This window comes from Ambystoma mexicanum, chromosome 10 (genome assembly GCF_040938575.1).
Source record: "Ambystoma mexicanum isolate Mex_15411 chromosome 10, UKY_AmexF1_1, whole genome shotgun sequence".
Classification (NCBI taxonomy): Eukaryota; Metazoa; Chordata; class Amphibia; order Caudata; family Ambystomatidae; genus Ambystoma; species Ambystoma mexicanum.
This window is the reverse complement of record NC_090932.1, coordinates 22,373,872-22,399,092: the sequence shown is the minus strand read 5'-3', so window position 1 is coordinate 22,399,092 and position 25,221 is coordinate 22,373,872.

Below are 25,221 nucleotides of genomic sequence, written 5' to 3'. Positions count from 1 at the left end.
TATATATAATCCCACCCCTGTCTCAGACCCATAGCATAAAAGGCTCTCGGTATGCAGCACCATGGTGTGAGGCTAGTCCTTTTGTATTGGGTGTAGCCTTTAATTCCTATTTCCCAGGACAGCTCCCGCTGAGGGTATCCCATGGGTGATGTTCACCAAAAGGAAAACAAGAAGAGCTGCACTGCAAGAGGTCCATAGTGGCAGAAAACATAAAGGAAACACACACAGAGAAGTGGTAGGACAGGGACTAGGAGGCCCTGTCCCTCCAAAAGGCATTTCTAGCATCCCTTCCCCCCAGACTGAGGTTAGGGCAACTGATCTCCCACAAGATTGTTACCCTCATTCAGACATCAACATAGCTTCTGGAAAGGCCATCTGCATTATCGTGGCTCTTCCCCGGCCTATGCTCAATGATGAAGTCTAGCCCCTGCAGGCTAAAGGATCACCTGAGCAGTTTGGGGTTTTCACCCTACATCTGCACAAACCATGTTAAGGGCTTATGGCCAGTTTGGAACTTGAAAGCAGACCTTGTAAGGTGAGGTCTAAAATGCCTAAGTGCCCAAATTATACTAAAACGCTCCTTTTCAACAGTTGCCCACCTAAATACTCTACCCTTGATTGCCTGCTGATGAAAATGATGGGGTGTTCTTTCCCTTTGTCGTCTAACTGATACAAGACAGCTCCAATTCCAATGTCACAAGCATTAGTTTGCACAATAGTTGGCTGTAGTCAGGGGTACACAAGAATGGTGCTGTGCACAGACTTTACTCCAAGCCATCAAAAGCCCATTGACAGTCTTTACTCCAATTAACCTTTTTGGCTGTTTGGGTGATGTCAGAGCTGTCAGAGGGGCAGCTATGCTGCCATAGTCTGCCATGAAGTTTCTGTAGTACCCAGTGAGGCCCAAAAAGCTCTCACCTAGGTTTGAGTAGACAGAGTCTTCCAGTCCTGTACAGCTTGTACTTTACTAGGGAGAGGTTGGATTTGACCCCCTCCTACCTTAAGACAAAAGTAGGTAACCTTCCCCAATGCTAGCTGGCACTTGGTTGCCTTGATAGTGAGGTTGGATCCTTTCATGGCTTGCAACACCTTATCCAGGTGTGTCAAATGCTCTTTCATAGTGGAACTGTAGACAGCAATGTCATCCAAGTAGGCCACACAGAAGGCCTAAATTCCACTGAGAGCAGTATTGAGTAACCTTTGGAAGGCCGCCGGGGCATTCTTCAACCCAAAAGGTATCATCCATTAAAGGAAAAGCCCTTCTGTTGCTGAGAAAGCAGTTTTCTCCTTGGTCTGGTCAGTCAGAGATATTTGCCAATAGCCTGATGTGAGGTCAGAGGGGCTCATAAACCTGGCAGCACCTATCTTGTCCACACGCTCATCAGCCCTGGGCAATGGGTGTACATCAGTCTTGGTGACTGTATTGACCCCTCTGTAGTCGACACAAAACCTATAATCCTTGATACTGGGGGGTTTTCTCTCAGGCCTTTGCGGGCAGTGTTGTGGAGTTCCACAGGGATCATCACTGTCACGGCTGCTCTTCGACCTTTATCTCCACCCTCTAATGGACATACGGAGAAGGTACAACATCAGATTTAAGTCATATGCAGATGGCACACAGCTGTTCATCAGACTTAAGAATATTGAGTAATCTTTCTCAGAGGTGAACAACTGCCTGAAGCAAGTCAAAGCTTGGATGTCTAACAATTGGCTTAATCCAACTTAATCCAAATAAGTCAGAAGTAATCTTGTTTGGCCCAAAACAGCTAATTGAGAAAACAAGGTGCCCTGTGGAACCGGTCTTTTTGGGATCAGAAGTGAAATATGCATCCAAAATTACGAATTTAGCATGCATATGGCAGAGCAATCTGAGCTGTGATGGTCATGTGGCAGCAAATGTTTGAGCCGCTTTTTGCTGTGTCAGGCTCCTCCTTAAGTCCCAAAAAAAGATTATGCTGTAGTAATGGGAGCTTTAATAAACTCCAAATTAGATAACTGCAATAGCTTACTGATGGGGGCACCTGCCAATCAAATCCATCATCTGCAAAAGGCACAAAAAGCAGCAGTGTGACTGGTATTTCAGAAAGTCAACACTGACATCAGGCCTATGTCGATCTCTCTATTGCCTATGGTGGAAGATCGAATTAAATTTAAAACAGGTTGTATAATATTAATATGCCTGAACAATTTAGCACCAAGCTATTTGGAGGAAAAGATACATCGTTCTCAACCATCTCGATCACTGAAGTCAAGAGACACGCATTTGCTAATGGTTCCATCCACTAAATGTGTGTCTGAAGGAGACTGTAGACTATCTGTTTTCGGCCCAAAGCTCTGGAATAGCATCCTTCTGGTTCTGAGAAGCACAGAAACTTTGCCAGTTTTTCAGAAAAAAACGAAAAACCTATTTATTTAAATAGAGAATCATCTACCGGATAGAGAAGAAATAGGGCTAATCATTTGATGAATCGATTGAGCTATGCTCTCGGACCTAACAGCTGCGCTGTGATTCGACTCAGTTTGTGAAGAAATCGCTATACAAATATCTCAATCAATCAATCAATCAATCAACCTGTCTGGGAACTTGCCTTGGGGACAAGGACCACTGGGCTGGTTGAGGTTTCAATGACACCCAAGTCCAGCATCTGGGCAACCTCTGCCAGGTTGTGGTTCTTAACAGTGTCTGAAGCCACAATTAAAGACATGCATTGATAAAATTCTGAGTTCCTTTCAGGATCACGACACATGTGATATTCTTTTAGACAAATATAATAAGCATCTCCTCAAGCTGGTGGAGTCTGAAGCACCCCTCACTACAAGGTTTGTTAGGAAAAACAACAACAGCCAAATTTGGTTTACTTCAGAGCTCCACTCTCTGAAGAAGGAAAAGCGGTCCTTGGAAAGAAAATGGTCCATAGATAAATCTGAGGTTAGCAAAAATAAATGGAAAAGCAAAGATAAGGAATATAGGGACAAAATCAAAACAGCTAAGGCTGAATTCTTCAAATCTGAAATAGAGCATGCAGACAACAAGACCAGCAAACTCTTCAATATTCTGAAGAGTATTGAAAAACCTGCATCCATCACTCCTCCTTTTATGCCCACAGAGGCCGATTGCAACACGGTCCTAAATGCATTTCAAGCTAAAACGGATAAAGCCAGACAAAATATTATTAAAGCTAGATCCACCGCTAAACAGGATTTGCCACCCACACAAATGAGGGCAACTGTCAGAAAACAGTTTTTCAAATTTGACCCCATTTCGGAGGCAGATATGCTTGAGTTGCTGAATAATATGAACCCTACTACTTGTGCAGAAAACATCCTACCTCCTAGCATCATTCTCCAACATAATGATATTTTTGCTCCGGTCTTTCGGAGAATAGTGAATGCTTCTTTCCAAGAGGGCACAGTTCCCAGAGACCTCAAGAAAGTCACTATTACACCACTTATAAAGAAAGTTGGCTTGGATCCCAAGGATCCAGCTAACCTTCGTCCGATAACTAACTCGAACTTTATTCTTAAACTCCTAGACAAGGTTGCAACACAGCAACTCCAACATTTTGTAGAAAACCAGGGAGTTCTGCACCAGCAACAGTCAGGCTTCAGGGCGTCTCATAGTACAGAGACAGCCATGCTGGACCTGCAGAATCGGATGCTGAGTTTGCTCGATAAGAACAAGTTAGGGTTATTAATGCTCCTTGATCTAAGTGCCGCTTTCGATCTAGTGGACCATCATCTACTCATCAAGGCACTTAGAGAAAATGTGGGGTGCTCTGAAAGAGCCCTGGACTGGCTTCTGTCATTTCTATCTAGTCGCCAAGCTAGAGTCCACTGGGGCAACAGTTTTTCTGATCCCTGTGATATCCTTTTTGGAGTTCCCCAAGGTGCTAGTTTATCTCCTATGTTATTTAATATATATATGCTTACTCTGTGTAGCTTACTGGTGGAAGCAGGTGTGTCGTTCACGAATTACGCGGACGATACCCAACTCATACTGGAACTGGGGGGCAGACACCACGCTAAGGACAGTGAACTGATCGCCAGGATTTACATGACAATAGACGATTGGCTGCAGGCAAACTGGATGTGCCTGAATGATTCAAAAACGGAATTGATGCTGTTCGGCTCCAGCCGCCAGCTGGCAAATTTGGGACCTCAGTACAATTCTTTTCTAATCAAAAATGCCACCATTCAGGTGGCTTCTACAGTGAAAACACTGGGTATGATGGTCAATTCTGCGGTCGACTCCCATGCCCAGACCAGTTACCTGCATAAGAACACAGCGTATTACCTGAGATTAATGAAAGCTATCAAGCCGTTCCTTAATGAAGGTAATATGGCCACGATAGCTAGGGCCATTATTCTATCACGGCTTGATTATGGTAACGCTTTGCTGTTGGGGGCCTCTTCCAAGGACTTAGCTAGCTGCCAAGTGATCCAGAATAACGCGGTCAGGCTTGTCAAGAACTTAAAGAAGAAAGATCACACCACAGCAGATAGAATATCACTGCACTGGCTCAGGGTAGAAGAGCGTATCAAGTTCAAGGCCCTCTGCTTGGTGCACAAGTGTTTCTATGGCTCTGCGCCGGTCTATTTGAAAAAGAGCCTAGTGCCCTATATACCGAGGAGAAGTCTACGCTCGGAGGGAAAATGTCTGCTGTCAGTCCCCAATTTCAAGCTGAAATCTGGTTTGGGCAGATCATTCTTGGTGATGGCCCCCAAATTATGGAACAGTTTGCCCGAAGGGTTGAGGTCAGAGATAAACCACCTTACCTTCAGGAAGCACCTGAAGACATACCTCTTCAGATGAAGAGCCTGGGGAAAGTATTATTTCGGGATCTCGGACAGGCCCAGTGTCTGTTATTTTATGTCTGTCTGGTGTTGTTGTTGTATTGTAAGTGCAAGCGCCCTGATGCCTACGGGCTACCGGCGCTATACAAACTAAAAATACATACATACATACACTGTCACCGGTGTCAATCTCATGCCTACACCATTATAGGCAGTAAACTAGACTGCTGCAATGCTATCCTAGCTGGGATCTCCACCAGAAACATCACTAAACTTCAACTGCTCCAAAACAAACCCCTCCGAGCAGTTTGGGGTTTTAAGCATTCTGACCACATCTCCCACATCAGACGGGAGGCACACTGGCTTCCCATCAAAGCCTGCATCAAATACATTCAAACTTCTGGCCATCACCTATTACAAGTCCCCCCTTACCTCAGCAACTGAATCACCAAGAAACACAACCTGCGCAATCTCTGCTCCTCCACCACATCACCTTTGAACAGACCCAGATTTACCGGTAAGAGAGCAGGGGGCTCCTGCTTTACCACCGTCGCTCCCACTCTGTGGAACAGCCTCCCTCAGCAGATCCAAGACGAACCTACCTATGCACTCTTCCGTAAGAAAGTAAAAACTTTATTATTGAACAAATATCTGTGAACATCTGGTTTGGCCTACCTACTCTGTAGGAATCTGATGCACGATCTATGAATGTAATGCAATGACCCTCTTCTGTATGACTCACGTTCTATGATGTAATGCAATGACCCTCTTCTGTATGACTCACGTTCTATGATGTAATGCAATGACCCTCTTCTTTATGACTCACGTTCTATGATGTAATGCAATGACCCTCTTCTGTATGACTCACGTTCTATGATGTAATGCAATGACCCTCTTCTGTATGACTCACGTTCTATGATGTAATGCAATGACCCTCTTCTGTATGACTCACGTTCTATGATGTAATGCAATGACCCTCTTCTTTATGACTCACGTTCTATGATGTAATGCAATGACCCTCTTCTGTATGACTCACGTTCTATGATGTAATGCAATGACCCTCTTCTTTATGACTCACGTTCTAATATGTAATGCAATGACCCTCTTCTGTGTGACTCACGTTCTATGATGTAATGCAATGACCCTCTTCTGTATGACTCACGTTCTATGATGTAATGCAATGACCCTCTTCTTTATGACTCACGTTCTATGATGTAATGCAATGACCCTCTTCTGTATGACTCACGTTCTATGATGTAATGCAATGACCCTCTTCTGTATGACTCACATTCTATGATGTAATGCAATGACCCTCTTCTGTATGACTCACGTTCTATGATGTAATGCAATGACCCTCTTCTTTATGACTCACGTTCTATGATGTAATGCAATGACCCTCTTCTGTATGACTCACGTTCTATGATGTAATGCAATGACCCTCTTCTGTATGACTCACGTTCTAATATGTAATGCAATGACCCTCTTCTGTATGACTCACGTTCTATGATGTAATGCAATGACCCTATTCTGTATGACTCACGTTCTAATATGTAATGCAATGACCCTCTTCTGTATGACTCACGTTCTATGATATAATGCAATGACCCTCTTCTGTATGACTCACCTTCTATGATGTAATGCAACTACCCTCTTCTGTATGACTCACGTTCTATGATGTAATGCAATGACCCTCTTCTGTGTGACTCACGTTCTATGATGTAATGCAATGACCCTCTTCTGTGTGACTCACCTTCTATGATGTAATGCAACTACCCTCTTCTGTATGACTCACGTTCTATGATGTAATGCAATGACCCTCTTCTGTGTGACTCACCTTCTATGATGTAATGCAATGACCCTCTTCTGTGTGACTCACGTTCTATGATGTAATGCAATGACCCTCTTCTGTATGACTCACGTTCTATGATGTAATGCAATGACCCTATTCTGTATGACTCACGTTCTAATATGTAATGCAATGACCCTCTTCTGTATGACTCACGTTCTATGATGTAATGCAATGACCCTCTTCTGTATGACTCACCTTCTATGATGTAATGCAACTACCCTCTTCTGTATGACTCACGTTCTATGATGTAATGCAATGACCCTCTTCTGTGTGACTCACGTTCTATGATGTAATGCAATGACCCTCTTCTGTATGACTCACCTTCTATGATGTAATGCAACTACCCTCTTCTGTATGACTCACGTTCTATGATGTAATGCAATGACCCTCTTCTGTATGACTCACGTTCTATGATGTAATGCAATGACCCTCTTCTGTATGACTCACGTTCTATGATGTAATGCAACAACCCTCTTCTGTATGACTCACGTTCTATGATGTAATGCAATGACCCTCTTCTGTATGACTCACGTTCTATGATGTAATGCAATGACCCTCTTCTGTGTGACTCACCTTCTATGATGTAATGCAATGACCCTCTTCTGTGTGACTCACCTTCTATGATGTAATGCAATGACCCTCTTCTGTATGACTCACGTTCTATGATGTAATGCAATGACCCTCTTCTGTATGACTCACCTTCTATGATGTAATGCAACTACCTTATTCTTTATGACTCACGTTCTATGATGTAATGCAATGACCCTCTTCTGTATGACTCACGTTCTATGATGTAATGCAATGACCCTCTTCTGTGTGACTCACGTTCTATGATGTAATGCAATGACCCTCTTCTGTATGACTCACGTTCTATGATGTAATGCAATGACCCTCTTCTGTATGACTCACGTTCTATGATGTAATGCAATGACCCTCTTCAATATGTAATGCAATGACCCTCTTCTGTATGACTCACGTTCTATGATGTAATGCAATGACCCTCTTCTGTATGACTCACGTTCTAATATGTAATGCAATGACCCTCTTCTGTATGACTCACGTTCTATGATGTTTTGTAATTATCAGGCTGCTTTCCGCCAAGTCACACCTATGGACCCTTCGCGCTGTGTCTGGGCGCTACCAATAAATAGAATACATACATTAAATGAATGCTCCCATTGCAGCTGTGCTTAACACTCAGAATCCAATGTTCCCATTGTGTTCCCACTCCCTGCCACTTCCTTCCATTCAAAGGAGTCAAGCCTAATTGATGTTTGGAGGGTAAGGGTTGCTGGGAGGAAAGGTATCATAACATTGTGTTTTAAATCACAAATCAGTGTGTGTCTTGAATTATTATTTTCCTGTATTGGAGGGTGATTCAAAAGGAATTAATTGTGACTTCATGTCCCTGTGTTGGTGCTTTACAGAAGTCCTTTTGTTCTTGTGTTGCCACAGCATTGGTGGCAGATGTAATCTGTTTGTCAAAATTTGATTTAAATAAATACATTTATAAATATATTCTTAATACACAGCGGCAGGTTCCTAGTCCATTGTGGCACTGGGTATTTGTTGGGGTTGTGTGCGAGACGGGTTGGAGGCCTTACCAAAGGGAACCAAATAAAATCATAGTGATTTGTTGTGCGCCACATCCTTTGGAGGAAAGTCACTCCCGGAGTTGAGTGTGACCACATAATAAACCGCAAAAAGCTCAGCCTCAGCCAAACATGAGCCCTGTGTGTGTGTGTGTGTGTGTGTGTGTAAGCCCAGTCTCAGCCACACATGAGCCATACATGAGTTTGTCTAATAGGAATGCTGTGCTACTGGAGCGCAGCCTCAGCCACACATGAGCCCTGTCTGTGTGTGTGTGATAGGAATGCTGTGCTACTGGAGCTCAGCCTCAGCCACACATGAGCCTTGGGTGTGTGTATGATAGGAATGCTGTGCTACTGGAGCTCAGCCTCAGCCACACATGAGCCTTGGGTGTGTGTGTGATAGGAATGCTGTGCTACTGGAGCTCAGCCTCTGCCACACATGAGCCTTGGGTGTGTGTGTGATAGGAATGCTGTGCTACTGGAGCTCAGCCTCTGCCACACATGAGCCTTGGGTGTGTGTGTGATAGGAATGCTGTGCTACTGGAGCTCAGCCTCTGCCACACATGAGCCTTGGGTGTGTGTGTGTGATAGGAATGCTGTGCTACTGGAGCTCAGCCTCAGCCAAACATGAGGTGTGTGTGTGTGTGTGTGTGTGCGTGCGTGCGTGCGTGCGTGCGTGCGTGCGTGCGTGCGCGTGTGTGTGTGTGTGTGTGTTAAGAATGCTGTGCTACTGGGGTCCAGCCTCAGCCACACATGAGCCTTGGGTGTGTGTGTGATAGGAATGCTGTGCTACTGGAGCTCAGCCTCAGCCACACATGAGCCTTGGGTGTGTGTGTGATAGGAATGCTGTGCTACTGGAGCTCAGCCTCTGCCACACATGAGCCTTGGGTGTGTGTGTGATAGGAATGCTGTGCTACTGGAGCTCAGCCTCTGCCACACATGAGCCTTGGGTGTGTGTGTGATAGGAATGCTGTGCTACTGGAGCTCAGCCTCTGCCACACATGAGCCTTGGGTGTGTGTATGATAGGAATGCTGTGCTACTGGAGCTCAGCCTCAGCCACACATGAGCCTTGGGTGTGTGTGTGATAGGAATGCTGTGCTACTGGAGCTCAGCCTCTGCCACACATGAGCCTTGGGTGTGTGTGTGATAGGAATGCTGTGCTACTGGAGCTCAGCCTCTGCCACACATGAGCCTTGGGTGTGTGTGTGATAGGAATGCTGTGCTACTGGAGCTCAGCCTCTGCCACACATGAGCCTTGGGTGTGTGTGTGTGATAGGAATGCTGTGCTACTGGAGCTCAGCCTCAGCCAAACATGAGGTGTGTGTGTGTGTGTGTGTGTGTGCGTGCGTGCGTGCGTGCGTGCGTGCGTGCGCGTGTGTGTGTGTGTGTGTGTTAAGAATGCTGTGCTACTGGGGTCCAGCCTCAGCCACACATGAGCCTTGGGTGTGTGTGTGATAGGAATGCTGTGCTACTGGAGCTCAGCCTCAGCCACACATGAGCCTTGGGTGTGTGTGTGATAGGAATGCTGTGCTACTGGAGCTCAGCCTCAGCCACACATGAGCCTTGGGTGTGTGTGTGATAGGAATGCTGTGCTACTGGAGCTCAGCCTCTGCCACACATGAGCCTTGGGTGTGTGTGTGATAGGAATGCTGTGCTACTGGAGCTCAGCCTCTGCCACACATGAGCCTTGGGTGTGTGTGTGATAGGAATGCTGTGCTACTGGAGCTCAGCCTCTGCCACACATGAGCCTTGGGTGTGTGTGTGATAGGAATGCTGTGCTACTGGAGCTCAGCCTCTGCCACACATGAGCCTTGGGTGTGTGTGTGATAGGAATGCTGTGCTACTGGAGCTCAGCCTCAGCCACACATGAGCCTTGGGTGTGTGTGTGATAGGAATGCTGTGCTACTGGAGCTCAGCCTCAGCCACACATGAGCCTTGGGTGTGTGTGTGATAGGAATGCTGTGCTACTGGAGCTCAGCCTCTGCCACACATGAGCCTTGGGTGTGTGTGTGATAGGAATGCTGTGCTACTGGAGCTCAGCCTCTGCCACACATGAGCCTTGGGTGTGTGTGTGATAGGAATGCTGTGCTACTGAAGCCCAGCCTTAGCCACACATGAGCCTTGGGTGTGTGTGTGATAGGAATGCTGTGCTACTGGAGCTCAGCCTCTGCCACACATGAGCCTTGGGTGTGTGTGTGATAGGAATGCTGTGCTACTGGAGCCCAGCCTTAGCGACACATGAGCCTTGGGTGTGTGTGATAGGAATGCTGTGCTACTGGAGTTCAGCCTCAGCCACACATGAGCCTTGGGTGTGTGTGTGATAGGAATGCTGTGCTACTGGAGCTCAGCCTCTGCCACACATGAGCCTTGGGTGTGTGTGTGATAGGAATGCTGTGCTACTGGAGCCCAGCCATAGCCACCCATGAGCCTTGGGTTGTGTGATAGGAATGCTGTGCTACTGGAGCTCAGCCTCAGCCACACATGAGCCTTGGGTGTGTGTGTGATAGGAATGCTGTGCTACTGGAGCTCAGCCTCTGCCACACATGAGCCTTGGGTGTGTGTGTATTAGGCATGCTGTGTTGCTGGAGCTCAGTTACATGTGCGACCCTTCCTTACAGGAGTTTGGGCATAGTTTTTAACTATGCCCAAAGGTGAGCACCACAATCAATCCGAAAGCCATTTTGATAACAGGTAAAAAGTACCATCCATGACTCCTATTCCCGAGGCCAGCAAGCTCTTTATGAAATTATCTGAACAATGATCAAGAATTTCAGCAGAACAAGAGGAAGAATTCTTACAGAATGAAACTGAGGACAAACTCTAATAAGATATGGAGGCCTACTCCCTCAGCAACAAGGAAGTGTTATAAGCAGCTGCTGAGCTTGCAACAGAACATTGGAGCATGCGCCAAAGTGGTGCCAAATGTACCACTCAGGTTCACAGAATCTGACAGTCTGCTGCCTTCACTCTTCCCCCTCATCACTCACTCACAGTGGAGACCCACTTGTGGGGGGGGGTAGAGGGGCGCCAATTCACATTAATAACATTGCTGAAAACAACCCAAGCGCCTGATGCCCTCTGCAGAGAAGCCGAGCAGCCTGGCAGCAGCCGGTTCCTTCCAGGCAGGCTGGATTCTGAAGCATTTTGTTTTTTTTCTTTTTTTAAATATATTGTAGCTCAGACGGGGGGGGGGTTGGCAACAGCCCTGGAAGCTCGGGGGGCATGTGCCCCCTTGGCTCCCCTGTTAGCCCACCCGGCCGCCTCAGTCCCATGTAAGTCCTATGTTTGTGCATTCTGTGGGGTTCTATAGCTACGTCATTGATGCCGAGCCGAGGTTGTGTGTGGGTCGGGGGACAGAGGGGTGGGGGGTGATGGGGACTAATGAGGCAGAACCCCGGGGAACCCCTCATATGCATGACACTGACCTGCTGTGTATTCTGATTGCATGCCTTGCAAATACATGTAAACGCTCGTTTTTATAGTCAGTTTCAACTCATCAAGCTAAATATGTTCAATCAGTGCAATCCTAAATGGGGGGCGGGGGGGGGCTGCGGACTGGTAGCGGCCAGTATAACCCGTGGCACCCTGGGAGCTGTTTCTTGGTTCCCTTCATAGAGCCAATTGAACCAGTTCAATCAAACATGCCAGGTTACACAATATGTGTAGAAACACGTACTCCGGCAACACGGGGTCATCTGCGTTAGACTAGTCTTTCATTTAAGACAAACGGGACGTGTTTTTTTGTTTTTATAGGTAAGCTCGTGCTATTGGTTATGGGTTTTTAATGTATTCTGTTCTGGGGCTTTATAATATCAAATACATTGGTGTTACAGAAACATATAAATCATTCAGAACGTCTTTCAGATCAAGGCTGTAGTTAAGTGTTTCGACAAGTTTCAAAACAATTCAGTTAAAAGTGCCTGCCTTGTGTGTCCTGTGGTGCAGCTGGTGGGAAGCCGCTCACATTCCTGCCTGGCACAGTCTGAGAATTGGGGAGCACACACCCAAAACGTAACCTGAAAGCATCAGCTCTCGGGCAACAGAATAGAATAAGAGGTGTGCCCCTTTTATTACAGAAACAACATGGATATATCTTGCGCTTAACAGTGGATATCGACCGCCAGGCCCATCCTCTGTCAACATAGGCTGCCTGTTCTCAGGGCACAGCCACGGCATGTACAGTAGCCAGCTGCTAGCCAGGGTGACCTTTGCTGACCCCGGAAGTGCCACTGCTGATGCTGTGCAAAGGGGCACTGCCAGTGGCAGGTAGGGGTGCGTCATCCAGTGTAACGCAGACGGGGGGGGGGGGGCAGGAAGGCCTCTAATCTGTTGTGTGTTGTGCTAAATACTATGGCGCTGTTCTGCTGAAAATCTGTGTGATGTAAAGGACCCTCAGAGTGCTTGAAATGTTTGAGCATGCGCAGATACAATCGCTAGAACTTTGCATTTTATCCAGGCCATGGTTTCTGGTTTACCGTGACTTTATTTTCATAGTTGAAGTTTATGCAGTGCAGGAGTTAAACAAGGATTTTAATGTTATTGTCAATGGAATCTCCTTTTGTCCCTCACACATTTCATTTGCTTTATTGTAGTACTTGCAGATGTGCATTTAGAAAATGGCAGAATGTAAAGAAATGCTCAAGGATTCACGCCTGTCATGGGACAACATGAAATGTCCAGCCTGTACTCCTATTGGATACTGATTTAGTTAGTGTGTTTGCTTCAGAAATGAATATGTCCAATAAAGGTCACTAACAAATAATGCCTTGCAATTCCTAAACCCAAAGCACTGCACACATGTATACCATTACATCGAGGAAACAGTCCCGTTTCCTTCATCGGTAGCTGGGATAGTTCCGTGAGTTAGGCGCCTGCCACCGAGACATGGATGAAGTCATGTGATCACACTTCAGCCCTTCATTCCAAGGTCAATAAATTGAACATCATTAAACTGGGTGCCATCGACACCTATTATTACAGTGCTTGGAAGTGGCAGTACGCCATAATGGAGCGCTATAATCAAGCTTGTATTATATCTAGTATGCTGGAAGGTTACCTTTCTGGTGCTGTGATTGAATAGAGGCCTCCAGGCGCACATGCCTCCACATCCCGCTGGCGCTGAGGCACAGCCTCTTTAGATAAGGGGGCTCAGGGTGCAGGCCAGGTTGCACCTGTGTGAAAGAAGCATGCTCGGCACATGATGGCAGCACTTGGACATGGCAAGCTGTACCCTGCATAAGATTTGAGGCTATAACTGACATAGGATGGCAGTACCTAGGCATAGAAGGCGGTGCTGGCATATAGAGGCAATGTCCTTCATCTATGATGGGTCTGTGGAGTATGTTGCTGGCATAATTGAAGTGCACCTAAAGCATATTGAGTCAGTATCTTGGGTAAACGATCCTTTCCTCTACTTTAGAAACTATTTGCTACTTTCTTGATATTGACTAATTTCGGGTTTGTTAAATCAGAGGCTCTAGGTTCTTTGATGACATCAAGGCCAGGGACCATGTCGCAGCACCTTCTGTCAAGTGAATGAGGTACAAGTTGAGGCCCTGGAGTGGTTATCCTCCTTCCTCCTCGACTGACCCTCCCAGGTCCAGCTTGGGTCCTTTCTCTCCATCACCTCTCGCTCCACATGTGGTGTTCCCCAGGGCTCTCCTTGGGCCCTCTTCCTTCGCCTTCCCTGAGGGGCGAAAAAACCTTGACATCATCTTCGACTCCACTCTCCTTTTCTCCCCACATCACGGACCATGCCAAGAAGGCCCACTACCTGCTGCACCTCCTCAGAGGTACTCTCCCTTTTCTTACCTTCCCCCAGTAGCTCACTGTCTCCAGAGCCCTGGTTCTCTCTAGGCTGGACTACCACACTGCCTCTGAGCCTACCAGGCACTTAGGAGCTGTAACTGTAACCCTACAGTGCACTGACTCCTTGCGCTTAGCCAGAGCCGCGGTGCCCCGGCTGCACTTACACAGAGCAATGCTGCCCTGATTGCACTTCCCCTTTCCCTCCCCCTGGCACCTCCCCCTTCTCCCTCCACCCCGGCACCTTGCGTTATCGCACTTGCACGAGCTGAGTGACACAAAGCCTGGTAAGATTATTTGTTTTTGTCCTTCCTCTGTCTCCCTCCCAGTCCCACCCCCCTTGTATTGTTGCACCTAGAAACACTTGTGTACAGGCACGTTATACATGACTAATCATATAATGTGATGTCCCTTCTGGTTCCCTGAAATTTGATGAAATTACATCCTTGAGTGCATGCTCTCTGGGTGCACAGAGTCCTGAAACAGAGGCCGTAACAAGCGGTTGCAGCCCCCGGACGACTCCTCGCCCTCTTCTCTTCCTCCCCGACTGCCAGCAGGAAGTTCACTTGTTTTTCGCAATCCTCGGACAGTCCCCGCACCGTTTTATTGCAGGAAAAGAAAGCACATTTATTCTCCTAAGAGGTTGCTCTGGTTAATCGCTCATATGTAAGGTGCCAGAGTCCAGTGTGAGCAATTTCCAGGTGTGGCACGTGCAGGTCGGGGCAGCTTCCAGCTGGCACACCATCTGTGCCAGTCTGGCTGTACACCGCTGTCAGATCTCTCGCTCTGGACTTCTGCTTTCTCAACCAGTTCCCCCAAGTAATGGCCTAACGGGTGTGCAGTTAAAATGTGGAATCAATAATTTGCATTCATTTTGAAAAAAATAATGTAGAAAAAAATGTTGAATATTTATTTTTTATTTTAAATGTTTTGGGGTCTGGCTAGTAAAAAAGGGTTATTAAAAAAAACGGTGGGTTGGGGGAACCCCCCATTAAAAAAAAAAATAATAAATTCAACATTTTTTTTTCGATATTATTGATTCGAAATTAATGCATTCGAAATTATTGAATTTGAAAATATCACTATAAACCAGCCTAACGGTATATGCCCAGCCCTGGCCATTGTTTACCAACGGGATGCATTATGGGATTTGTAGTGTTCGTTCACTTCAATTAAACAAATGAAGAGAACGTGTTGGAACGCAGTTGCTTTAAAAAAAAAACAAGTCCAGGTCCGGGTCCACTGATCCGAAGATAGGGCAGGCAGCCCAAAGGTTCACAGGCCATACAACCAACGCCCCATCCATTGACGTTTACTGCCCCGCTGATACGGCAGATAATGGGTCTAACAGAGATTTCATTTCTTTTTTCTTTTTTTCTTTACAGTTGTATTTAGTTTAACATTCAAAACTTTGAAAACATTAGAATCTAGTACTAGAATATAAATCTTCCCAAAATTAAAAACATACAACATCTTGTCTCAGGAAAAAAGGAATGAAATGCGCATTAAAAAGACAATGTATAAAACTTTTACATAAAAACCCATGTAGTGACTAAATCTTAGTTGCCAGGACATCCACATAGTTGGTATTCAAGAAGTACATAAGAAATCACACAGTATGTAATTTATTGTGCAAATAGCAATCTAATTTATGTGCTAAAAACATAATAAAATGTGTGCAAATTGACTTCCGAGTCAGCATTAACATGACTCTACATGGGGGTATGGATTTAAAACAAGAACAAGACGTACAACATTAATACAAACAAAAGAATGTGCTTTCTACATTTTAATTTTCTTACCAGGATGATCGTAGGAAGAAACGTGACAATTTATATAAAAAGCGATTCTGGAGAGAGAATTTTATCGGAATTCATATCCTACATGGATTGGGAAGATCTTCTGTTTATAGAAGGTGCACACCTAGAGGCCAAATACATTGCACTCGACAAGATATATTTTTAGTTGAACTAGAGAAAAGACACACTATTTCGTTATTAGGTTGACTTTTAGAGCGAGTGCCTCATTAATGTGAGATAGTAACCGCGTAAGGGCCAACATGATCTTTAGATTCGCGTGTCAAAAGGGAATCACCAATGAATTCTTGTCCAAATGCAGTGATTCCGTGAAAGTCGAAGTGTTCACAAAAGATCACAAAATGTTTTCGAGTCGCTAGGTGAGTACTGGAATTGCAGAACCTACAGTGATATGAGTTCAAGTATATTTATATATGAGACTAATGTTACATTTTTTCATAGGTCAACATCTGATTGAGCTTAAGGGGCTGATTCATGCAACAAATGTGCGCCGAAAATCGTGGCGCAAGCGTGAAAAAGCAAGCTCACGTGCATGCGTGCGATTCATGGAAGGCCCTGCGCGTGTTTTCCCCGGGATGTGCGCCAAATCCGTGCGTGGCAAACACGGGCGCACACGTCATTGCAACATCCAGAACGCCGTGCGCAACGCGCACAGCGAAAGTGCACAACGTCAGCGCACACACCAAAAAGGGGGCGGAACATGGGGCAGAACACACGGAATGGGGAACAACGCATGAAAAAGAAGGTGTAACTGGGGAAGTACTGCAGGAAAATACACGGAACGCACACACGCAGGCGGACAACACGTATTCATGGAATCGAATACGGGAAACCCGCGCACGCCAAAAGATGCGCACAGACGTCAACACGTCCACCATACGGAGGCAGGTGGAAGCATCCCCGCACGCAGTATAAAAGTGCGCGCAAAACAACAAACACATATATACAGCTACGATGAATGCCCCATTTGTCGCAGCACTGATCGTGGGACATCGCAGGAGGAGGAGAATACCCAGGCCCTGCATTTATTTGCCCCGGAACAGCCTTTTTGAGATGCCTGATGACCAGGTCTATGGCAGGTATAGGTTTCCACCTCATATCATCCTCGACCTGGTCAGGGAGTGGGAAGGTGACCTTACATCACCCACCCTGTGCTCCCAAGCATTGAGCCCCTTGGAGTAGGTGCTCAATGTCCTGCATTTTTTGGCCACTGGGTCATTTCAGCAGACAACTGCCATAGTCGGGGGTGTCTCACAGGCCACACAGTCACGCTGCCTACACCAGGTGTTGGCAATCATGACTGCGCATCCCTCAGTCCGCAGGCACATATACATGCCCAGAACACCTGCAGAAAGGCAGGCCGTGGTCCAGGACATTTACAGGGTGGCACACTTCCCCAAAGTGCTCGGTGCCATAGATTGCACCCATGTGGCCCTACGTCCACCTAGGGCCACTGAGCACATCTATCGAAACCGCAAGCACTGGGATTCCATCAACGTACAGGTTGTATGCGATGCCCATGGAATCATCACCTCTGTCTACGCAAACTATCCTGGGTCTACCCATGACAGTTTCATTTACAGAATGTCTGCCCTGAGCCGGGGCCTGGAAGCTGGGAAGCATGGCGACACATGGCTCATTGGTGAGTACAAATGTCTGTGCACATGCATGCATATCACACACAGACAAATACACAAACCCAACAAATGACAACAATCCTAACCTCCCCAGGGGACAGTGCCTACCCTCTGAGCAACCACATGATGACGCCAATACGGAACCCCACCACACCACCCCAGGTAAGATACAACGCTGCCCATATTGCAACCAGGGGCATAGTGGAGGGCACATTCGGATTGCTCAAGTCACGCTTCCGCTCCCTTGACCGCTCTGGCGGCCAGCTACTATATGCACCTGTAAAGGAGGTCCCACACATGGCCTACACGCCAACCCCACAGAGTGAGGTGCCAGGAACATACTCGCCAAAGTATGTGACGTATGAGGAACAAATGAGCCAACAGAGAGCTGCTCTAGGACTCTGCCCAGTGCACATCAGAAGACCAATACCTGTCGAAGTGCCTATAACCAGACAACCTTGGGCAGCCCGGTACCCACTGAGACAACCGTACCAGCAGTTAAGACGCAATGAAGACTACTTACAGACTGTCCCCGAAGAGACCCAAAGAGCCTTAATGGAAGACAAATGGTGACGACATAAGAACCTGGACAGACGTACAGATGAACATAAACGACGAACGAAAGATGACACACAAGGGCGAAATACAAAGAATAACGATGTAATCGACGAGTAAGAGAAAAGACGTTAATATAAAGAAACGTAACCAATAAGTGAAATAAACACACGTAACTGACTAAAGTGCCTGTAAATAGGCTCGGAACGCAAGAAGCTAAGAGAACGATACTGCTTGCAATGCTTAGTAGAAGAATAGAACAGCATGCGCCAACTATATATCTACCTCAATAAGGCACACTATACAAGTGCGACTCCATTTTGTAAAAGCAGAATTAAGCCCAGGCTGCAAAGGGCTAGCAAGGCCAAGATTCATATTCCAGCCAAAGCCTAAGGGAAGAGCGAATCGAAACTTAGTAAGAAGCAGCTCAATGCCTGGGAATTCGAGGTCAACCTAAGGAAGGGAGGAGAGCTGCAGCCTCAGAGAATAGAAACTTCAGAGCATACCAGCCAGCCAGTGAAGGTCGAGATAAAGAGGCCCCAGCCAGGTGGCGATGCTATGGAAGAATCAAATACGCAAATAACAGGAAAATGAAGAGGATTCACAGTGAACAGACACGTGACCAGCCCAGGGCAAGAGGTACCAAAGTCTGATGTCACCCAGAACCCGAGGATGCCATAACTTTTCCTGATAAGAAGCCACAGTTTCGAGGCCATCCTCAGCCAACTAATTCACACATAGCCCTAAACTACTGATTGATGGATGGGAGGCAGGGTGAATCTGGGGGCACAAGGCACCCGGGTTTCTGTTCTGCATGCGTCTAATTAAAGTGGAGATTTATGTCTAGGGGTGTAACGCACCCAATCACAATGGACCAAATAATCTTGGGTCCTATAGCTAGTATAACCAATAAGGCGTCGTAATTGTAGTGACGTCTATCACAAGTGATGTAGAGGGATGGGTGTAGATGCCCACCCGATAAGAGTTATCCAATCCTTACGCTCTGTTACTCTATACAGATATAGTACCTATACTTAAGTTACCTTTTCCAACCAATAGAATTGCATGATAAACCTATGAGTGTTACACGTCAATGATGATGAATTTTGGATATAACTATTGCTGTCTGAATGAAGAATTTGGGAGTTGAAGCGAGACAGGCGATCGCATCACTGTTGATTACCATTTGTTTCCCCGTTTTTTGTACTTGTCATTAAACGGACTTCCCTTTGCCAAACCGTATATTTGTCCTCATTGATTGGTGATGGAGTAAGTGAATTCCGCACCCCATCTTCTTCATGGTGCGGCTATCTTGTTTAAAGGGGCTGGGGGGCAAGCTCTGAATCTCATGGGCCCATTCAGAGATCGCTTTGTCCTCCAGTACATTTGGTAGCGACGAGGATGGTTTGACCATCAACTATTGATTAATTATTACTAAGACACCTATTGACCCGTCGACACGAAGTAACTCTAGGTCTTCGGCAAAATCACAAGTCCTTCTCCATTCGGCTGAGTAGACAGAGCAGCTTCCCTTGGACAATGATAGTATAAATCCATAAAATCTGCAGTGGGTCTGAAGGAACCTGCCTTACAGAGCATAACCCTTCTCATTCCTACGGGCTGCCGATCGGATGAAAAGACCGGAGAGGCGGTAACGACAGAGGGGCTGGTGATCCCGAAGATCCAGAGAGGAACCATGTGAGCGGTGAGTGAACGGGAAGACTCACTACTTTGGCAAAAGTTTTGTAGACATTAGAACAAGTAAGGGGAAAGGTAACAGAGGGTGGCGGAAAATAAAATAATCAGAAGTAGAGAAGACTGTATATATATATATATATATATGGTGATAATGACTCTAGTACAATAGAGAAAAAGTAGGTTACCGGGAGGACACCCGAGAGAAAAAAGTAAGAGGAATCGCCTTGTTCCTGCGCTTTAATATAGCGGTCAGAAGAAACGTGAACTCAGAGCCCATATAATAGTGGACGATTAGGCTACTGTGACGATTAAAGACGTCACAAAAGGGGTTTGTTTAAACTCCATGTCGGGGTATTGATTAAAAGGCAGAGATACATGTGTCCAGCTGGTGTCTGTCTAGTCTGTGAAGTGTCTGTTGTACGTGTTCCGTTCTATGTCACATGTAAAAATGGTGTAATCATTGATTGTTTGAAATGAAGTTTTGGGTTTTATGCGATTCTGTAACTGAGAGGGAATCGCACACAGATTGATGTTCTTGAAGCAAATTAATGGTATAAAAATTTAGACGAGAAAAGAATGGATTGGAGCTTGCGTATTGGTGCTCGCTCATATTGTTGGGAGTGGTGAAAGTGCATGAAAGTATTGCTAGAACTAGAGTACAAGCATGGAAGAGATAACCCCACTCGCCCACTTATGCAAGCAATTGCCTAAACATGCACTCAAGTTTAAGATGTATAGTGCGGAGTGGGTTAAGGGTACCGCCCACAAGATGTTTATGCCGTGGCCACAGAATGGGTCTTTGTCTAATGCGTCTTACAGCACATGACGACTTATTTACATGCCACATATACAGGTAAAAAAACTAGAGAAACGTCTTGCTGTTCTTGAACTTTGGAAAATGTTAGAGCAGCCGAAGGAGGAGGAGCCACACGCAGACTGGATATTGAATGTACACACGGAGGGGGGTGAGACGCCTACCGCGCCACCAGCCAGCCTGAGCCAGAGATCGAGGGAAGTAAGTCAGAGGGTCTCTACCCGCTAAGAGAGCTAAAGGCAGCTACGGGATATAGTAACCCTGCGTATGAGTTACCTACGTAGAGTAGTGACGAAATCAAGGAGAAGGAGCAGGAAATTAATCTTACCTCCGCAGTCCCGAGGGACAGGGAGAGACGTGATGATGAAAGGAAGGACCAGGTACAGATTAGTGCACCTCTCGATAAAGAGAGAGAGGAAACGAAATGGAAAGGAAGTGGAGATGGAACTAATGAGATAGCATTCACAAAGGACGAATGGATGGGAAGACAGATATTATTGAAACTCAATGGTAAAGGAAGTGATGATTTGAGACCGAGAGAGATGTCTGATGAGGTACAGAGAAGGGATAAGGAGAAAGAAAAGAAAGTAAGGGACGAAAGAATAAAAAAAAAAGATAGGCTGAGGCGAGAACAGCTGTATCGTGAAGAGCAAGAAAAACAGCTTGTTCGTAAACAGAAGGCAGCCTATGACCAGTACAGACAGAATCATGAAAGTTTAGAAGAAGAGCAAAGAGTACGTGAAAAGAGAATAAGGAATCAGGAAGGTGAGGAAGTTAGAGGGGCAAGCAAACATAGAAATGAAAGGAGAAGAGAAGACAAAACTAGAGAAGAAGCAAGAAAGCGCAAAGAAGCTGACGATGATATAGAACATAAGCGTAGACAGAGGGCACGCGATCTTGAATATTTGGAGCGGGAAGTTAAAAAACCCAATCCTGTTGTAGAATGGAAAGATATTGAAGAATTCTTTCCTGCGTACGACTCAGAACCAGGCTCAAGTAGGGCCAATATTGACAATGACTTCGACACCAGAAGCATCAGAGAAACGAGCGATAAGATATATGATGAGATGGGGTTAGAGCAAATATCTCAAGGAGAGGGGGAAGACGAGCACTTGGAAAGCACTCAGCTGTATGACACCGAGGATATCACTCGAAGTAGCGGGAGCAGGAGACTGTCTTTGGACAGACTAGAAATCAGTAAAACTGATGATGACGCAAGAAGTTGTGTGAACTGGGAACAATCAGCATCCGACTCCGGTGAGGAGACGGAGGACGTGGCACACGAAGAAGGGAGACGGCGCAAGAAGCGGCTCCCAAGGGACAAAGGGGTACGACGGTCAGACACCAGTGAGTGCACATCTAAGGCATCAGAGTCTGCTGCGCAGCCTGGCCGACATGAAGGAACACCCCGCGGTTAGAGGGGGGTGTCAGCATCTGCCTATGTAGACAGACTGAGGACATTGCCAGGTAGACTGCGATGTGGGAATGCTACTCCAGCAATAGACAGGAGAGCCATGGGGAAAGAGAAGGAGGACTGCGCATTCCAATTCCCGCTACCAGAAAAGGGGGGACTAAGACCACAATATATTCCATGGCCACACATGGACAGAGAAAACCTGAAAAACAAGCTTCCAATGCTGACATCGGGAGCCGGGAAGTGGATACACGAGTTAGAAAAAATGACAGGGGTGTCGCGTTAGCTATAGGGGACATTAAAGGCCTCCTGATCACCATACTTGGTGAGAAAGCAGACGATGTATGGAAATGCGCTGGGCACCCTGGTGTAACCATAATTAACAGTACCCATGACGGAGCACCATTTAATAATTGTAGAGCAGCGGTGTGGAAAGCGCTATGAGTATTGTACCCACACACTTCTGATATGGGAGCCATAATGACTCGAAAAATGAAAGAGTCAGAGGATACGTTGATTTATATCCAGAATTTTCAAGACGCATGGGTGCTCGAAACGCAGGAATCTTGGATGAAATCTATCCCTGTATTTTACCATATATTGTGCCAAGGGTTGCCGGAACCGGTACAAAAACAGCTCAAGAAATTGGTGGGAGTAGAAGCTAAACCTTGGGCCGAAATACAGTTGACAATTGCACATTACTGTAGATTGCTGCAAAAAAAGAGTCGGAAAAAGGAGGCATCTCATAAGGGTGAGGAAGCGAAGCTGGTGCAAAAGAAACTCTCCAAGTATGCTCTTGAAGGAGCTATGCTGACCAGCCCAGCTGAATAGAATGTACAACAGGCGACTAACGCATCACAGAATAACCAGGGTAATGCAGGATTTTACCCGAGGGGAAGGTGATTCATAGGAAGAGGATGGCAGAGTAATCAGGGAGGTTTCCAGAAAAATCAAGGAGGCTTTCAAAACGTACAGATGGGCAATCCAGATATGTCATATGGACAGATAGCCCGACCACCGCCAGTATGTTGGCTATGTGGGGTGACAGGGCACGTGGCACGTGCGTGCAGAAGCCAAAGCACATGGCAAAATGGACAAGGAATGGGAGCAGGCATGGTAAGTCTGCCTGCTATCCCACAACAAGGCAGTGCACCGAATCACACAGTGCAGCAGCAAGCGCTGGGCTTGCAGCATGGTGCCCAGCAAGGGGTTCAACCCTCGAACATGGGAAACCTGCCACAAGGGCAATCCCAACAGGCACCAGGCACAATCGCAAATGTCTCAGGGCACTCACCCTGGAAGGGGAGGCAACCCTGGGAATGGAGAAAATACACAAGCATACAGTGGACCTAACTTATACATGAAATAGGACAGCTTGCTGGGAACCCTGATGTGTTATATCCTATCAGTGACACCAGACCCTAACAGGGAACTAAGGGTAAATGTTGTCATAGGGGGGAAAGAATATTCCTTCTTAGTTGACATGGGTGCAACACGCTCATGCATACGAGAAGGCAAGTTTTCCTTGTCCGGCCAGGCCATAGATACTCAGAGTTTTACAGGAGCTCACAGCAGAGTTCCCTTTACAGACAATCTCCCAGACTCTGTAGGAGATTGTGAGATGAATGTGCCCTTACTGTATTCACGTGAGACCCCAGTAAACATTTTGGCTCGAGACTTAATTACAAAGTTGAATATGACTATATCGTTCACAGAGGAGGGCATAGTATGCTCCACTCCAGGAATGCATTATTCTAACGTGTGCGATATGATCAGAGCATACTCTGGACACATAGCCATGAGAGCTATACCACTAGAACCAGAAGTCTTCGCATATGGCGTGCGTGTGCTTATAGCAGGATTGCCAGGCCTCGCAGATAGAACTATGAGAACCCCTGATGAGTTCCTGTTCATGTTTATGTTTATGTTTATTATTTGATAATGCGCACAAAAAACCCAGGGGTAGCCGGGCGCAGCAGGTACAAGGTTACTTAAGCTTGGGTTGCATACAGGGAATAAGAAGCATATCAATATAGTACATACATGTCAATACAAACAATTGGCGATGAAAGGCTAACATATTACAGTGATGAATGAGTATACAAAAGGTAAAAGGGTAAGCGCAGAAAAGTCATGGACTAGGTTTCAGGAGTATCATGGCCGTATTAGTTGTCGTTGGACCAGAGCCAGTTTTTTACCTTACATCGGAAGTTGGTATAGGGTAGGTTAGCCCTTAGTGCTGTAGGCATTGCGTTCCACGCCTGGGCAGCTCTGACCAGGAAGCTAGCTCCGCCCGCTTTGGATCGTCTAAATCTGGGGGTTTCAAGCAGGAGGTGGTTAGTAGCCCTAGTGTGGTGTCTGGACGATTTTCTGGTCAGTTTGGCCGAGATGTAGGGGTGTGCTGAGTTGTTGAGCCCTTTGTGGCTGAGCGATAGTGTCTTGAGAAGGATTCTGTCGCTAATTGTGAGCCAGTGGTGGTCTTTCTTGATGTTGGATATATGTTCTCTGCGGGGTATGTCAAGGGCTGCCCTAAGAGCGTTATTTTGAAGGATTTGTATTTTATTTATTATAGTTTTATTGGCTCCTACATAGAGGGCATTGCAATAGTCCAGCTTGGACATTACTTATGCGTTAGCTAGTGTGATGCGGTTAGTTTTGGAAAGGTACGGTCTGCAGGTCCTGATTAATTTACAGGTGTACGCTGTAGACGATGCCAAGGAGTTAACTTGTTTTTTGAGGGATAGAGTGGAATCAAGGTAAAAGCCTAGAGTTTTTACCTCAGTTGCCACCTTGATTATGTTGCCATCTATGTTGAAGTTGCTATAATTGGGACTCAGTTTTTTTAGGTTGGAGTCGGAACCCAAGATCAGTATCTCTGTTTTGTTGTCATTTAGACAGAGGCCGTGGGAGGCCATCCATGCCTGAATGAGGAGGTAAATTTTGTTTACTAGAGCTGTGTCTTCGACAAAGTTGCCAGATAGTGGTATGAGAATCTGCGTATCGTCCGCATAATTAGTGTAGGTTACCCCTAATCTGTCAAGTTTGTCGAAGAGTGGCTTAGTAAATACATTATACATTGTCGGGGAGACACATGAGCCTTGTGGAACACCACAAGTGATATGGATTGGGTCCGCTGCTGCTACGGGGGAGAACACTCTCATCGTACGGTTAGCTAGGAAGGATTGTACCCATGCTATAGCTTCACTTGAGAAATGGGCGGCAGACGCTAAGTGGTTGCATAATAC